This window comes from Malaya genurostris, chromosome 2 (genome assembly GCF_030247185.1).
Source record: "Malaya genurostris strain Urasoe2022 chromosome 2, Malgen_1.1, whole genome shotgun sequence".
In the NCBI taxonomy this organism is placed as follows: Eukaryota; Metazoa; Arthropoda; class Insecta; order Diptera; family Culicidae; genus Malaya; species Malaya genurostris.
In genome coordinates this window covers 197,530,658-197,549,231 of record NC_080571.1, presented here as the reverse complement: position 1 = coordinate 197,549,231, position 18,574 = coordinate 197,530,658, and the positions used below count along the sequence as shown (strand labels likewise).

Here is an 18,574-nt window from a genome sequence, read left to right as displayed (position 1 = left end):
ATAATCTTTTTTTCAACATGCCTTTGAAAATCAAAGTCTTGATCAAAATTAAATTATGTTACCTGATTTTCCACCTGATAGAATGTCAATGAAGGAACCCCACTGCGGTTGTCACTTTTGGACTTCAAACTTAGCTACAAGAGCGATATAAAATGAAGTCAGTTTCATGCCATCCAGAAACGTTCCGGTCTTCCAATTTTTCAATTTCAATTTAATGCTGATGTTTAAAAGCCTACTAGAAAGGCTGTAAGGGTGAAGCCAGAGAAGAAGCGACACGCGACGCGAAGCGAAGCGATGCGAAACTTGACAGATCGCACGGAGTCGCGCGGCAAGGCTCCGTCCATTCAAGTTCAGCAGGAAAATGATATGTATGTCAGAGTGAGTGTGATGCGATCGGTCAGTAGTCGCTTCGCAACGCATCGAATTCACTCTGACATACTTGTCATTTTTCTGCTGAACTTAAGTGGAACTGTGGGTAAAAAATATTAAGACTTTGTTCATAATTTCAAAATGCTTTATTTATTATATTTATGCCTTATTTATATTTATTCTTCCAAACCTATATTGTCCCCTTCAAAGTAAATGGGGCAAATACAATTGTGCCAACGTTTTTTCCAATTCTCGAAACAGTTGTTGAAGTCAATTTCCAGTATAGTCTTCAAAATTCAGCCTCTTTTTACAAATATCTTCACGCAAATGACGCATAACACTCAAATAGTATTCCTTGTTGACAGATTGGCCGGCCGGAAGGAATACGGAGCTCACCACACCTCGATAATCAAAGAAAATTGTCAACATTACCTTGATTTTTGATCTGCTTTGACGTGACCGGTTCTCGACCCTTGTACCAATCAAAAACACTTGCTCGCGATTTACAATTATCACCGAAAGCCTTTGCAACATTCTGAACGTTTCGGCACCAGTAATTTCGATTCCGCACTCAAAATTTTATGGAACTTTTTTGTTGAATTATTTCACTCATTGTAAAAATCGCCGATTGCACTTTTAATACTTCAGAAATACAGATGTATACTAAACACTAATGAATATTTTGACGTGACACTTAACACAGATGTCACTGACAGTCTTACCAACGCAGAAAAAAAATTTCGACGAACAAGGTTTCCGCTCCAAATATAATTCAAAAGTCCTACTACTTTTTACCCACAGTAGTGTGTTGATCCTAACGAATCCTAGCAAAGAAAATTGAAGAACAGTTGCAGATGAAGTTAAGATGCGCTCGATTCATAGTAAACAAAAATGTAATGATGAATCCAACCTAGTTCTAGCAGTTTAATTTATTATGTCCTATATCTTTACCGGAAGAACGATAAAAACGAAAATGTATAAATTATTGGATATACATAGGTACATAAGGGAAGAAGGGCACATGGTATTATTAAACCGACATCGACCATCAGAAATATAAACGTACAACACCCTTTTCAGTCGAGTTTTGTTTAAATGCAATTTAGGATAGTGATATGGTGGAAAGATTCCAGAGATTGGAGAACGTTGTCAAGTTCGAGTCTTGTTTTAGAAGAGAACATTTTCTTTTTGATTATTTTACGTTTCAACGAATTTAGTCGTATGAATCTTCAGGAGTAGTCTATGTTACTGCGGTCCGGCCGAATTTTTGTAAGTCCGGTAACTTTCTCTAGGCCCAGCACTACCGGCGAGACCACACTGACTATTTAATAAAATGTACTTAATTGAGGCTTGAAGTTGAAAATTTCTTCCTACTTATATAAAAACGGGAACTGGCATAGACTCAAATGTAATACGATCGCCCTTTAACGCATCTTAACGAGAGTCCATTTATAACACATATTATCCGAATGCTTTTCTGAACCGGAAGACTGAAAGACATCTACAAGTTTGGAACGAAAGAAAGGAAGACGTGATAGCTTACTTCTCTACTAGTGAAATAAAGAAAACGTAGAAAACATCGATCATTCGGTTTAAGATCTATTATCACTTTTATGTGTTGCAACTCAAACATATAGATCTTCTTCTCCTCTATTAGCACTTACTTCAGACAATCTCAGGAAATAATACACAGTGTTAAGATTCTATTTTTAACGCATTTCTCATTCGTCATTCATTAGAACTTCGACGACACGAAACATCAATTTTCTTAACCAATTGACACTACATCGGTAATAGGTGATTTCATATAGACCACTCAATATTGCACCAAAAAAAAGCATTTCAGACTGAACTGGTTTTCTTTGGTTATCTGAGTTGTTCCAACCAGAAATATAAAGCAGAATGATTTGAAATCTGAAAAATATTCTAAATTTCATATTTCAAATAAGGAATAAAACAACATAAACATTCAGACGAATAATAACAATGCTTCCCAAATCTGAATCAGAAGTCAGCGATGCCGAATAATAAAAACAATCCAACAACAGATACTTTTTCTGTCTTATCACATAAAACGCAACGAGAAGCTTCCTATCATCAGTTGGCAAAGGTTACTCTCGTTTGAAAACTGCACCAACATTCACCCTCGATTCGGTTTCATTGTAATATGTACCTAGTTTTAACGTAATAATTTCTCACTTTGATATCGCACCATAATATATTTAACCATTAACTGGAAAATTAGCTCACATCAAAAGGGCATGCCAGCCCTTCCCAGACATGTCCCCAGTATTATGCCGACCTGCTAAAACAAGAACACAGATATTTTGTTTATTTATTGCTCAATTTGCAACACAGCTACCAACATGCCTACCAAGTATTCATTTGGGATGCATTGCACATTACGTTCGGTTCACGTGAGAAGAGAGCTGCAGTTTACCGTAAGAGCAACCGACCAAAAAGTTTCATGTCTGCATGGGCTGTTCTGTACCATAATTTGGTGGATTATTTTTCCCATGTTTAATGGTTGCTCGGGTCGGCATTGATATGCGGATGTGAACGGGATACCCTACTGAAACCTTCTGCCGAGCTGACAGTTGAAACACATGGGAGTCTATTTGTACTGGCAGTGGAAGGTGACCCACATCCGACACCGCAAAATAATCAAACAAACATATGCGGGTATGCGTACCGCATGGATAATGATAATACATCATAACTGTTAAGTAAAGGTGTGCATATATTTATTACAAATATTAATTATGCATGATGATTTTCATGTTTTCATTTAATGGTTAGTACTGCATCAATTTTTACCCGGTGACAACGTATTCTAAAGACTAAATTGAGCTGAATAATTGAACGATTGTGAGCAAGTTGATTACACTGCATAGCAAACGAATCCACGTGAAGTATTATATTCTGACATTACTGGACTTCCAACGCACTTTGATTAGTAGAAGCTTCTGATCGAGCGTATGGATCCATAGTAAATTACGGAGACGCAATTGACCGCTACTTCAGATACCAACGAATTCGCAATTCCAGACTTTAATTTGCATCTCACGATCTGCTCATACTGAAGGAGTATCGATGTTGGGTGGTAACCAGCTCCAGAGCACTGCCATTTCATGTAAGAGTTTCGATTACAACTAGTTTTTTGTCATAGAAATAATGATGACTGGATTTGCTGGGGTCTTCGGAGGAGTTTACCACTCACCAAATAGTAGCGACTGTCATTTTCTTCTAAATTTTTAGAAACTAGCTTTTGATTATTACCGATGAGGATAAAACAAATATGATTGGTGGTAATTTCAGTACTCGGAGGGACGGAGAAGGTTGTTCTAGCGGCAAACCCAGAGCTGTTGGTGTATGATGTCGCCAAGAAATGTATTACTAGTCAAAGCTGCTTTGGAGTCAGAATGATTCGGTTTCGAGAAAGGTTTGAGCTCTTTGCCGACCAGTAAGCGGCCAAACTGTACAGTGAAACCGAGTCTAATAGCCACAAACGTTCCAGTGAATGTCTACAATGAGGTTCGTACGAAATGTGAATCGTTCACCACCCACATGGACGACAAAGCGTACATGAAGATGGATAATGAGCACCTACCTTTTGAGTACTTAATGAATCAGCTGACAGAAATGCGCATACGCAAATCAGCGCTTCCTCACGGTATGGATCAGACTAATCTGTATTTTGGAACGAAAAAGAAACAATGTATCGATTTCGGCATTCAACGTGATCAATGATAAATTACTAAGCATTATACACGAATCTTTGAGACAAGGAGTTTTTTTCACAAGAATGGAAGCAAACCTGTGTCATTTCTTTACCGAATGTGCCTAACTCAACTGAAGCTGAGAATTGTATGCCGAACCATATGTTGCATACCTGAAATATTATACATCTCTTTCTACACATTTTCATATTGGCCATATTTCAGGAAATTTGTGGATACATAGTCAGTAAAATTGACCGCTTCCACGAGGTGAGACAAAGCGATGGTAGCCGAATGGGGCTAGGTCTGGCGAGTCAGCCGCATTCATTATTTTCTGTCCGAGTCTTTAGAAATTGCTTGCAGTTGAACTCCCAGTGCCTCTGAAAGCTGTCGTTATGTTCGCGTGTGGCTGTCATCCAATAATGTTCCCTTGCCGGAGCTCGCGGCGTCGCTGAAACCGAAATCTTCCTTTTTGAATTTTCTAAATAGTGTTTCTCATGATCGAAGTATTAAAACACAATTCTCGACACTTTTGACATTAAAAATTCCTTACTATTTCAAAAACAGTTACTGTCATAAGTTTGAACGTCGGGTTTCATCTGTTGATGGATTTATATGTTTCAACCATCAATTCATTCGAAAACTATTAACTTTAATATGCATAGTAAAAGTAGAAATATTTTCCAATACTACACTATTAAAAAATCAATTTGAATAGACCCATGTTTTCACGAGCCAATCAGAACACGTTATTAGGACAACCAGCAAACTACGTGGACATAAAAGCTAAAGGTTGAAAATTTTTCATCATTCTTTCTGGAGCAGTTCACGCATCATGACGGGTAGTGCGAATCATTTTACGCACTTCAACTTTATTATGTCTGAAGTGGTCACAGCAGCGGGACGGTAGCACAAGAAATTATATTTCTCCATCACTATTTCTGGCCATAGGCAGTAAAAGAGACTAAAACAAATGAAAAATCAGTTCGCTTTCACATCTCATCCAAGTCAGTCGATAAAACAAAACCGCTTACGTTAAGGACGGAAAAAATCAAGTGCAGTGGGTGTAGTGAGTGTAGTGGTACAATAGAACGATCTCGAAATGAAAGAACCAACTGAACAAAAGCAGTTCGCTTTCTCATCTCATCCTAGTCAGTCGATAAAACAAAACCGCTTATGATCGGGACAGTATTGTGTAGTGAACAATAGAACGACCTCTAAACGAGTAAACCAAACGAACAAAAGCTACCGCCGACACGAAAGAATATAATTGTTGTTGACTTCAGACAGTGCAAAATTCGACCTTCGATACGAGAACTTGAAGGTTTGCTTAAGGAGCAAATGCATCTTGCCATTAAACGTGTGCATTTACTTCAATGCAATAAGATTCTATAAAGAGTTGGATGCAATTCAATTCGCTAAAGACAATAATAATGTGTGAAAATATCAAGTACAACATTCCAGTATATATGAAGATAGTGCTATAGAAGTGCGTGTGCATGATCTTCACTTAAGCGTCTTCGATCCTTATATTCGCAAAACTATGCCCCAGGACGAAGAGATTCTCTCTATCAAAAAAGAAAAGTGGAAGAACTTTTTCCCCGGTATTCTAAATGGCGTACGTTTGTTACGCATGCGCTTGAAGAGGCCTATACCTTCTTATGTGACTTTCGGTCAGTATACAAGAATCCCGTGCAAATCACTTGCTACCTATGACAATCAGATGACCACATGTCAATATTGCCAAAAAGCTGTTCACTACGGTAAGCCATGTGATAAACTTAACAAAGAGACAACTACACCAAAGGACAACGGTACTTCCTTCACACCAACCCCAACCAACCCCAGTACACCTGTGACAGCCACCAACAACAATGAAGCATCCCCTTCAACGAATTCATCATCATCCCCTATAGAACAAAGTACACCAGCTGCAGTAAACAACTCACCCTCCATTCGCTTGTCATTTTTTCAATCTGTTCTCCTCGTTAGATACTGATCAAACTTACCCTGACTTCGTTCAAAATAACAATTAAATTTTCAACACCGGACGCGAGCTCTCTCAAAGCAAGTCGTTTTAAAAACATTGCAATAGATTGACCAATAGAGACTATGTTATAGAACAAAGAAAGTTTCAAAATTGAGACTTCAATTGCTTAGTATTTTTAAGTGGGCTGAAACAAACGGTTTCGCTTGACATTAGCGCATATTTGGCGAATTGAGTTTGACCAGTGAAACACATGCACTTTTTTAGGTTTCTTCAAATAATCAAATCGATCATTAGAAGCAAACTGACACTCGTACTATTGCGTACATGGCATACATCTCGGTCATACGTACGACGTTTAATGCAATTCATTTCTACTTGCAACTAGCCAGAAATGCAATCCAACCACAAATTAGCAATCATTGCTGTATTTTTATAAGTGAATCTCATCGGTTAATGGGGTAGTAACGTTGACACTGATCGAAATGTCGAAATTACTTCAAACCACATCACAGTTTTAAATATTGCGTTTCATGGCGCTCGCCGAAAATCATGGAAACGACGATTAATCAAAAAATATAGCAACCATTTCAACATTGCACTGATTTACCGGAAAACACACAGCAAAATGCAGAAAGGGTTTCGTACTGTCGGGAATAAATATCATAAATATTAACGCTTATTAAATAATAATGTGCCATTAAAAACATCTCTACCACCACGCTTCGTACGAGGACAATTGGGCAATTTCGGAGCATGAAGGTAAAAAAGGAAATAAAACAAAACCGAATGGCCCATGTTTTCCTACAGAGCATAGTCAGTACCTAAAAAAATGCACCCACATGATGCAGCAATCGAATATTATATCTGTTGTTTATGGAATGAAATTTACAGTAAAATAAAGATTAAAATCCGTTTGCCATTTCTCGCATGGCTGAGTTTTGACCTCTCCAGAACAACGAGTAAATGCATCATTTTCGGCTGTTATAACATAAGTTAATCGATTAAAGGTTCAACGATAAAAAATTTCCTCATTTTAATTATGGTATGGCTCGAAAGTTTTTTAATACAAACTCATATATTATTTTATTTAACTTCTGTTTCGCTTAATTTAGAGTCATTACTACTAAACAAAAATATATTGTTGCAAGTATCTTACGAAAATTACAGTTTCTTAGAAGATCGTAAGTTATACTACATTTCAAATTATTTTCGAAACATTAAAGTACCATCTATCAGAATACAAATTTCATTGAATGATTTATTATATTTTCCCAGCATTAAATTTATTTGCTTTATGTGCACAGAAGAATAAGGGTTAATAATTTTGTTCCGGATTAATCCAATATGACTTATGACTATCGGTTGTCATCAACACCCAGTAAACACTCGGTGTGTTTATTGAAATGGGTTTATTTTATGAAGCCTCAAATCCTGAGAGCTGGGATAGAGCGGCACCGGTTTCACGAAATCATGCGCTATTAGGTTTTTCACAAACATGTCATATCCTCACAAAATTCACTGAATGCACATCATTTGACAGCTAAAATAGAGTTTTGTTAACGATTCGTTTCAGAGATTTATTGAATAAAAATGGCTAGTTGTGAAGTGTAAAGATGATTGTTTGAGATGTGTTTCTCGATTTTGTTTTAACTTGTTTGTAAACAGCATGGTTGAATTCTTGTTCATTTGTGACGTCACGATAGAAAATTTAATAGATATGTAAACAAACCACTGATAGCTGTCAAAAGGTGAACTTGGTCCATCGGCAGTTCATTGATTGGTTTTTTTCGGTACATGAATTTATTTTTACAATAATTACCCGAATTTGGAGAATAAACGAAAATTAACTGTGCGTCACCTCATGTTAGGTGATGCCACTCAGAAGTGAAGAAGAATGTGTATCAAACAACTTATAGTAAAGTAATTGGTGAAACAGTTATTTTGAATTATAGTGCAGCTGTGGCAAGTGTATGTTGATTAGTGAAAATTGTTAAAAATGTAATTTATTGGATATTGCTGCGAAATTAAAATATGTTTAAACAACGGAAACTGCGAATTCACTACTCAAAATTAAATGATTTCAAACGATCGAAACGCCATCTGCATATCATTGTTGGTGTTATCATATTTATATGGAATGCGTGAAAATCTACAAGATCTGCATTCAGACGTGGCCGGCGTCGGTATTGATCAGCATGTAGAGAGCAATGTAGTTTACACACTGTGAAAATACGTGCTATTCCTTAGCAAGTTGTTTAAAAAAAAACATTTTGCAAACTTTATTGGTTCTGATAAATAACGGAGTAGCAACAAACGGGCGGTCTCTAATGCTTATGCTAAGAATTATGTAAATACAAATACAATTGATACGGTAAATCTGAATAGTCGCTGAGGACGGTAAAAAACATACTCTATTTTGGATCTATATTAGGCAACGGTTCTAATGTTCTTTATTCGATTCTGTGAATAATATGTAAAAATAAACAAATCCAAAATAAAAAAAAACCACAACAGTAAAAGGAAAAAATGTTTTTTTATGCAATCCGAAAAGCCTTCTAATCTAATCAAATAAAAAATGTTTGAACTGTTCGGTAGTTGTTTGGCAGTTCAACTAAATCGTCATTACCGAACACTCAGTAATCAGTTCTTTTACCGAACAAATTATCGATCGTTCAACTGTTGAAAATTCGGTAAAAAGTTACCGTATTCTACAAAACATTCTATGTGTGTAATGCAGTATTTACCTATTGAATGAGATTGCTCTAATTTTATTAAGCGACAATATACACCATTAAAAAGAATCGTATGTGTAACAAAAAGATGTGTTATTCAAGTCGATCCAAACAACCGGGTTACCATATTTTACGAAGAAAATTTCTTGCATGCTTCGTTATTCTAACTATTTAGTAAGTAATATAATTCTTTCTACAACATTTCATCTTAACAATAAATGGATGCAATCACTTGTTTTGTTTCTGTCGGAAGGCAGTTTTCGGTTATGTAGAAAGGCTTGGACGACATGTCTCTTTACATATCCGCAATCACTATTAATTTAATTATATAAATTATATTTAAATTTGTATTAAATCTATGTTATTTCAGGTTGATGACTCTTTTCCCGAAATAAGTCCAGATTTTCAAATGTAATTTATAAAACTGATGGTGGAGCTATTTGTTGGCGCGATCACTTAATTCCAGTAAAGGGCGACATTCTGTATTGCTTCGGATTGTTGTGCCAGTGCTTTATTGTGTTTAACTGTAAAAGCCACCTTGCAGATAAACTGTTTGGAATAGGAACGCTTACAACTGGGGAATGTTACCGAACCCTCATCACAAATTACTGATCAGTATAGTGAAAAATGACAGCTCGAACAAACTTCAGTTTTACGGAACGTTCGTCGATAAATAAAGTAACTGAACTGTTTGCGGTACGTTCAGCTGAGTAAAAGTCGGTAAAAGTTCGGTAAAGAACATTAAGTGTGTGATGCCTGCTTTCAAAGACTTAACTCTTACCAAAGACTTCATATTAACAAGATATCCAGCTCTCACATTTCCCAAACAAATCATATGGCACCCATACAATTGACATGATATATTAAATGTGCTGCCGTCCGTACAGTTCAGTACAGTATGAAATCAATATTGAATATTTACTTTGATGTTTGAAATTTCTGAAACCACACACAAAAACAATTGAAATTCAAATGCATTTTGTTATTTATTTGATATATAAATATTTTTCTGTAAAATTAAAACTTCGTCGAAAACATTCCCCAGTTGTAAGCGTTCCTATTCCAAACAGTTTATCTGCAAGGTGGCTTTTACAGTTAAACACCATAAAGCATTGTTAAGATGAAATGTTGTAGAAAGAATTATATTACTTACTGAATAGTTAGAATAACGAAGCATCCAGACATTGAACTTTGTTCAAAATTGACTTCAACTTAGTCACTTTGCTAAAATTCAACTAAAATACATAATGGCGTGCTAGGTGTTTGCGTATAACAATTGGAATCGGCAATTTTTACCGAAAGATTCGTTAAAAGTTGATAAACTGCTGATCGTTCCGTACAATTTCTGTCGAATTTACCGAATTATTTCAAAGCGCAAACTGTTCGATACAAAATTACAAAAAAAGTTTTCGGTACATGTATTTTAGACCACCAAATTTCGGAAAAAAATATGCGGAATACGTCAATTTTTATGAAAGTGATAAAAGTGATGATTTTTTCCGCAAAAACATTACCGAACTGAAAATCCGAAAATAAATGTGCAGAACTAATTGGCTCAAGTGGCACGTTACCATATTATTTCAGCCCCGTGCAGTGAAATGATTAGAAGTAGACTTGCATGCCTCTTTGTAAAGATATTAACATATTAAGTCTAAAAGTAAGTTTTTCGGGATTTAAACTGGATGGTGGAATGAGTACCTATACAAAAGCGTCAATTATCTCCAGGATAGTCTAACAATTCTAATGATAAAGCCACGATTTCTGTGCTATAATATAGGAATAAAAATCTCTGAACGAAAAATGCAAATCTAAAAGTACACCCAAACTACTAACAGCAGATACCCTTCCAATAGATTCCCAAGAGAAAATGTTGTATTTCCAAAGTGCGGAACGTTTCATACTGCACACTAAATTTCGTTAGGGTACATCAAAGTAAGACTAACATAATCTACTACAGAATAGAGTCAGTCCAGGAATTTCCCAATTCAGTAGTGATATTCTCATTCCATTATAATCGTAAACTAGGATATGTTTCCCATGATCGCAAGTCGGTCTCCTCCAAGTTGAGAACTCCGAACGTGCGGTACAAAAGTATATAAAACAAACAACGTGAAGAAATGCGGGAATTAAAACAACAATCTGAGGCGTGTTTGATTAGTGGATAACGACGGTTATATTTAGTCCGAAATTTAAATCATTCCCACCTTGAATTCGTTTGTTCACGCTATCAATTTTGACGATGGTTGGAATTCGATGATTTATTTACTCCACGAACAAATGATCTAGTAGGAAAAATGAATTTCAAAATTTTACCCGGGTAGAAGTGATTTGCAAACCAATATCAAATTCTGTCATTAAAATCAAACATCTCAATGGTAGAAATTAACATTATTTAGTTTGAAATAAGAGTTAAAATATCAAAAATCATAACAAAGCCTGCATGAGAAAATAGCAACAAAATAAAAACTTCTGGCATTGTAATATCAAACCAAGAACAAAATATTTATAGAAGATGAATTTGTTTATTGTTTTGTATTCTAGCATTAAGAATAGAGTAATATCTTAAGTATTTCTCTTATCTGATTCTGATGCAGTTTATTAAATGGTATTTTATTTAAAGATAAAACTACTGGGTCAATTTACTTAATGAAATTGAAATAGCTCATCAATAACGAAATAAGATATTATAACTAATTTTGATTTTGAACAGATATTGTACAATGTCTTGATCCCTTGATGAAATATCACGAAAATATCAAGTATTGCTCTGACAACACAGAAACATCAAGCCAAGATATGATGGTAAAATTTGTTATTATTTTGACCTTTGTTTGCTATTTACACCTACCCGGGTAATATTTCTCTAGAATAGGGTGATTGGAATAACCATTCTTCGCATTTCTTAGCAATCATCTTCTTTAGTGGTGCTAAGTAACATAAAAGCAATGTGAAAAGCTATGTGAACAAACCTGGTTACAAAAAAAAATTAAAAAAAAACGATCACTGCGCGTTCATCTTCAAAACAGCTTCATGCGGTTCAGAGCACTACGCGTTTGACGTAGTTGAGACTGGATGATTAATTTAGCCAATAGCCTGTGATTTACGTGCATCGCATAGGAAGGTACTATAAATTGAAACTACGGTGAAAGCATGTCCCAATGCTAAATTGTTCTATTTGGCCTTCGATTTTGTGCTGATGTTATGGAATCATTACACCCTTAGTTATTATTGACCGTTACATTCAAGATGCCATTAAATCGCGTTTTCCCTCATTATTTTGCGAGCATAGGAGAACTTCTCCCTCCGCCGGACGTTTTCGAATGACGTATGTGCCGGAGTTCTGCTCGTAGTCTAGATTGTTTTGTGTTTACTATCAATGCTTCAGAGACCACGCGATGAGTATAAATTGTTTCGATTTAATTACGGAAAGCATTGACGAGGTATCCGAGTGCACGCGAATGCATTTACTCCGATCATCACGTGATAAACTGTTTATGGTACTGCGCACTGCCAATGAGTAATCACGCTGCTTTTTCATTCAACAAGTGATAGCTTGTTTGGAGAACCCTTCGAGGTGGGATATTTTTCTTTGTCTTCTATGGGATTCACTCGATCAACTTGTCGTGCTTGGATGTGTGCTCTATCCAGCAAATGAAACCAAAACCATGCGAACTTGAAAACTTGTCTAGCGCGAAATTGATTTAATATTTGATTGGTTCGGTACAAAACATTGGACGAAGTGTGAAATTCATAAAACCTGTGTAAATGTTTAATTTGCATAAGTTCAAAGTGAGTGGTGCACTACTGTCACCTATTCGACTGTTCGTCTCAAGTGTTGTGATGGAGAATGATTGTTCATTAGCTGCTTTTTTTCTGTACATTCCGTGTTTATGATTGTAGGTTGCTGCAACGAAACAATTGCGAAATATCCGTTTCTCCCAAAAAATAGGTGATCAATTGTTTCGAAGTTCAATCAATCGTAAGTTCCACAGTAAAAATTTAGGGAGCTTGAAAGTATAGAACAAGACTCGAGTGAACATTTTCGCTACTTAAAAAATTCGCCCTAACGATGAGTAGCATATTCCATTGTTTTACTTTTAAAACTGGCTGCTTAGAGTACTATTCATGAACTTTGTGTGCTTCTTAAGTAAAATTATACCCTAGCAAAACAAAGCCTTGGTATTACATTCCTGTAGTGGTATTTGACCTTCTGTTTCAACAGACTTCGCAGCCGATTCAGAGTGTACAGAACCATTGCATGGCTAGTGCTACGATTCTACTGACATCTTTCCAGGTCGGGGTTCGAACATAGGACAACTGGTTTATACCCTCTCATCCGTAAATTGATTACTTGGAAGCGCGCGAACAAATTTTGTTGGATTTCCATTGGAGAAACGTTCTCCCTTCTTGTGGCAAAATTATCGAACACATGAAGCTAACCAAAATGGACCTAATAAAATACTGATTTAACGAAACTAAATTCTCGAAGCTTGTTTTTTCTTCAATACCGAAAAACCTCATGGGAATTGAGATCTCCAGCTTAACTTCATTCGATCAGCTTATCTACAGATTATATTATTATTGCCGAATTTCAGTGAATTTTGCTAAAGGAATTTCAGCAAATACATCCCGAAAAAACTGAAACAGAAAAAATTGTTGCTGACATTTTTTTTTTAAATTTAGTGTGTAGACACAACAAACTGATTCCATACATTTTAAACGAAAATGTGATTGTTGAAGACTAGTTTAAATTCAGAAAACAACTGAATTGTTTTGAAAAAGAATCAGCTGAGCTTTGCGTTTGTTTACTTGAACAGCAGAATATTTTTGTTTTACACTATTAGGTATTTCACACTAATTACCCATATGACGCATTCCGATTCGAATGAAACTTTGCACGCATTTTCAGTATGACAAAACATTGATTTTGCACGGATGCAAACACCAATTCGACTCAGACTGGTTGTTCAAAAGGACGTACGTTTCATTTTCTCCTCCTCCAATACTGCTTTTATTGAGGAATCGGTCAAAATTTGGTTCAATTTGCGATTAATGACTTTGACGCTACTCCGAATCAGTTCGCATACTCGCCTGAGGGGAGGTCTGACGTTTCCAGATTGGCCTATATTTGCAGCAGATTCTATACTAATGAACGAGTTTTGTTCGGGTTTGGGTCAATCTGCGACAAATCCCGTCAGGAATTCTGAATGCTATAAAAGTTTTGATTCATAAATTATTGGAATCATCTTTTTTATCGACAATTTCCAACCATTAATGGTTCTAATCTTTTATTTCTTACAATAATGATTAACAACAATGAAAGTAAGGTTATACTGGAAATCAATATGCCATTTTGTAAAGTTTTTATTAGGGTAAGGTAAGGTAACTTTTGTTGACCGAAAGCAGAGAGCGTCATTTCGACAAATGTCATCTGTGTGTGTGTATGTGTGTGTGTGTGTGTGTGTGTGTGTGTGTGTGTGTGTGTGTGTGTGTGTGTGTGTGTGTGTGTGTGTGTGTGTGTGTGTGTGTGTGTGTGTGTGTGTGTGTGTGTGTGTGTTACAGCAGCACGTTTTTTTTTTGTGCAGACTATCAAAACAAACAGACGCTTCTACTTTTTGCTGCGCTCAAAATAAATTTTAAGTGCTGAGGTAAGTAGGTCGCGTATAACCACAAGTCACGCTTTGCGTATTACATTTCTCTTCATGATCACTTGCATATGTGACTCTCGATGGGCCGGGTGGCCTAGAAAGTTTTAATATTTTCGGTTACAAGTTTGACTATATCACATAAAATCCAATAAAGCTATCGCTTGTTTGGCAGCCTTGCTGAGCCGATTTTATTTCTCTCTCATGTTTCGTTACGTTACAAGGCAACAAGACCAGGAAAAATGGCGCAGCCATAGAAATCGACTTACCTTCACAAAAATATCATTCACTTTATTTTTATTGCGACAACATATATGTTTTTATGCACTAATCGCATCTAAATTGAATTATCTAGAAATTGTCAGGATAGATTTTTGATCCATGCTTTTGAAAGCGAGATATTTCATGAACAAGTTGAAAGACGGCGTTTTCAGCTATGCAATTCTTCCTTCAGAAAAAAGACTTTCCCGACTGCTAAAGTCAATTAAATTTTCACAGAATAATCTAAACTAATTTTATTAGAGATACTTGGGTTTTTTGATATTTGTCACCGTTTCTGAGAAAATCAGATTTGAAGCGTGAAAATAGCCCTCTAAATAACCTTAAAACACACTGGCCTCAGCCCTTAATTGCGTGAAAATCAACATAAATTGAAGAAAATCAATCGAAAAAGATTTATATCGGGATTTAATACCGGATGCTATCAAAATTTTCGCAAATCGAGAAAAATTGTCAGTGATATGCAGAGATGCAGATGCAGAATTTGTCTGTAAATTATCAAATTTCTTAGTTAACCTGCAAACTATTTTTCGTTTGAAGAATTTTTACAGACATTTAAAACTTTGATTATTTGCAGCCATTCGTCAGAATTTACAGACTTTTAAAAATTGGCACGATTTTTCTGTTTTTGGTAGCTAAACTTATTGTATTACCTCGCTAAACTTATTGTATAACCTTTCTGGCGATATAATATAAGTAAAAACATTAGATCGCTGGTTCTGTTAGCCATGGCGACTTCAAACAAATCAGCCAAGTCAAGGAAAATAAACTTTAATGCGCTGATTAATGCTTAGTGGATAAGAAGCCAACAAATTCGACTGCAATAACGTAATCAAACCCGCGAAGCCGGTGGAAGACCGGCCAAATCAACACCAAAGGCCCCACCATCCAAACCATCGGCCAAGAGAGCCAAGACGAAGTCACCATCAGGTAATGAAGACTTTTGTCCAAAACGCCTCTGAAAGGAATAAATTCTGTTTTCTCTTTGAATAATTGCAGTCTTTACCTATATTTTTTCCATTTTTATCAGTTGTTAGCTGGAGACTTTAGCTTTCCATTGATGTATATATGACCCCATAATGTGCAGTTATAAGCTTAAAATTTAGAAGTTATAAGCTTAAAATAAAAAGGGTGTCAGTAACCGAACACTCTCTCCTTCCCTTTCCAATAGCACGACGGTTTGGGAATCGGATGTATATTAATCCGCATTACACGTATTAATTTACAGAAACTGAAATTTACTCACCTGTGCCGAAAAAAGAACGAACGATCTTCTACTCCAACCAAAAAAAAAAACCTAGGTGTCGTCACTGCGAATAACAGCGTTTTCAAAAAAAAACACTCGACTAACCTGTTCTTCGGCCAACCAGCCCCGATCTCCTCTACTTTGCGTATAAGAAAAATATTTAAAACACTTCGGAAAAACCACATTTTACTCATTTGGGGTTTTTTGTACCTCATGGGTACCGGTTTAAGCTCAAGTGAGCAGGACTAGTTTTATTTATTCTACGGCAGTCTGGCAGTAACAAAATACTAAAGATCATTTGTGGGATTAGAAAAGAATTAATTCCCTTTTAAAGCGATGTTTGCCTTGTTTAAACGGTGCAAATCAACAAAAATCCAAGTGTTTTTTACTTTCATGTCTAAATATCTCGAGAACGGCTGCTTCTAGAAGAAAGGTTATGCAATTTTTTTTCTTTTAATCTGTAGATTTATATTTTGGAGTCTGAATGACTATTTTTTATTAAAAACTTGATGTATTGGTAAATTGTAAATTAATTAAGAGTGCTCAATCGAATTCCTACAACTTGTTTTTGGACACCGTTTTTGTACAATTTACAGTTTCCGAGTTATGATGATTTGAAGAAAGTGCATGCAAAAATACAAACGCCATTTTTAAAAGTCAGTCTTGAGTTGAATCTCCATCCGTGCAAAACAAATGGTTTACCTTTCTAAAAACGTATAGCAAGTTTCGATCAAATTGATAAAAGTTGTTTTTGATTCATTAACAACGAAAATTAACTGGCAATATAGTCTAAGTTTCTGTATCATGCTATCGATGTCATTTTAAAAGAGGTGACGCCATCCCAACGAAAGGTGAAAATAAACACTAAAATAAAGGAACAAATAAACATTTCATGCTCCATAATCGGAAGCACCAGAAAATCAGCTCTTAATCTACTTATGTAATGCTATTGAAGAAAAGCAATGTATACAAACTATCACTTACAACATAAAAATTTAAGATTCTGCTGAGCATATTGGATGAACTTTGAAAACTCGAAAATTAATAATTCATAAGTAAATTAATGTTTTCTCACGAAGATTGCAGTGGGAGTGGAAAACTGTAGTTTCTATACCTTTTATGCACTTGAACTAAACAACAAAATTTTAAAACCAATCCAAAAGATGTACACTGCTCTTCACAATCAATCATATGAGTCTCTATCCGATGTCAATCAGCTGAAGTGTTTTTTTTTTCAGATCATGTGGTCTATCATCGCATAAATAGACGCATACACCGAGCACACTTTAATACTAATGCCACTATAACAAATCGGACACCTACCATGTAAACAAAATCCTCTTCCACGACTATTCGTTGTGAGTCGTTAATATCTGTCTGTTGATTTAAGAATCTGGCACTCGAGTGTAGTGCTTTTTGTCAGCACACATCGGATGAATAAAATTCTACAATGTGTTTGGTCGTGCGCACCTCATCGAAAATCTATGATCTAGTTAAAATTCACAAAGCTATTGTCACAGCACTTTTGTTTCGCACTGAACCATCTTTTCAAATGTTAGTCGGCTAGCTTATATGTGATGAGGTGTCAAGGAGGGTGCTACCCGATACTTCAAGCGAACGATAGAGCGCTTATCTGGGTAGTACTCGTTGGCCAGTAAATGCAACGCATCGGCTAGCATGGGCAGAACTAGTTTACCAATAAGTGAAAGCTCAAGCACTAACACCAGCAATGGCGATTTGATGAAATTTGGATATGCACATATTTACTTAATACAATCGAAAATATTTGCTCACTTTCCGTCGTTTTCAATCATTTACGAGAACTGATATGAACACTTTTCTCACACTCGACAAATCACAAACTGGCGCAAAATAACAGCGTTATCAATAAACGCAGTCACACGCCAAGTACCTATATGAAAACCATCACATTTAAACAAAAAATCCCAAACTCTGTCATAATTGACTACCTGCCAAGATATTTGTAAACCACGACGTAGCGACGGAGGTACTACGGCAACGATTCTCAACGTGGAGCACACTTCAGCAACAATGGCTTGAGCCCGTTTATTTTGTTATACGACCTAAGCACCACCAGCAACAGCAGCAACAGTTGAATACCGACACCGCCGATGAGATGACCCAGGTGAATGATCCGTCTGATCGCACGAATCGAGTGCGTTTTTTTTTCCCGAAAGAACACGACTTTTCCGCGATCACCGCCGATGCCTTTATGAACTCTATCAACGCAGTCACGATACTAACTAACCTACCGAGCTGAGGTTTCGTATGCGCAAACAAATCACCGAAGCTCCGTATCCCTCCTGATAGGGTTGGCGGAGCACACCGTCCATCAAAATAATGTTTTGTCAATGTTCAAATTATAAACATGCATTTTCTTAGAATATTGAAACCAAATGTGAATAAAATAAAAATCATTTACAGTCCATCCAACATTGTCATAGAACGATGGCAACCCGTCAATGTTTCCGACTGGTTGATGATGGCGATGCGTATTGTAAGCACTCAGGGCGGACGGTCTCAGTCAGTCACTTTGATTAATAGTTCTCTTTATCTCTCATCGCATTTTCTGC

The 18,574-nt window shown here is 36.2% G+C and overlaps 1 protein-coding gene across 5 annotated transcripts in view; it reads right to left on the bottom strand.

Annotated features, from left to right (window-relative positions):
• Nucleotides 1-18,252, bottom strand: part of LOC131426933 (uncharacterized) — a 53,104-nt gene extending 34,852 nt beyond the window's left edge. For 3 of the 5 annotated variants that reach the window (XM_058589722.1, XM_058589723.1, XM_058589718.1), the window contains exon 1: nucleotides 17,304-18,252. The gene's annotated coding sequence lies outside the window, so the exon portion shown is untranslated. Of the gene's footprint in view, nucleotides 1-16,964; nucleotides 17,170-17,303 lie in introns of those variants that run through there. The other 2 variants (XM_058589719.1, XM_058589721.1) reach the window with 2 other exon arrangements.
• Nucleotides 18,253-18,574: the final 322 nt, after the last annotated feature.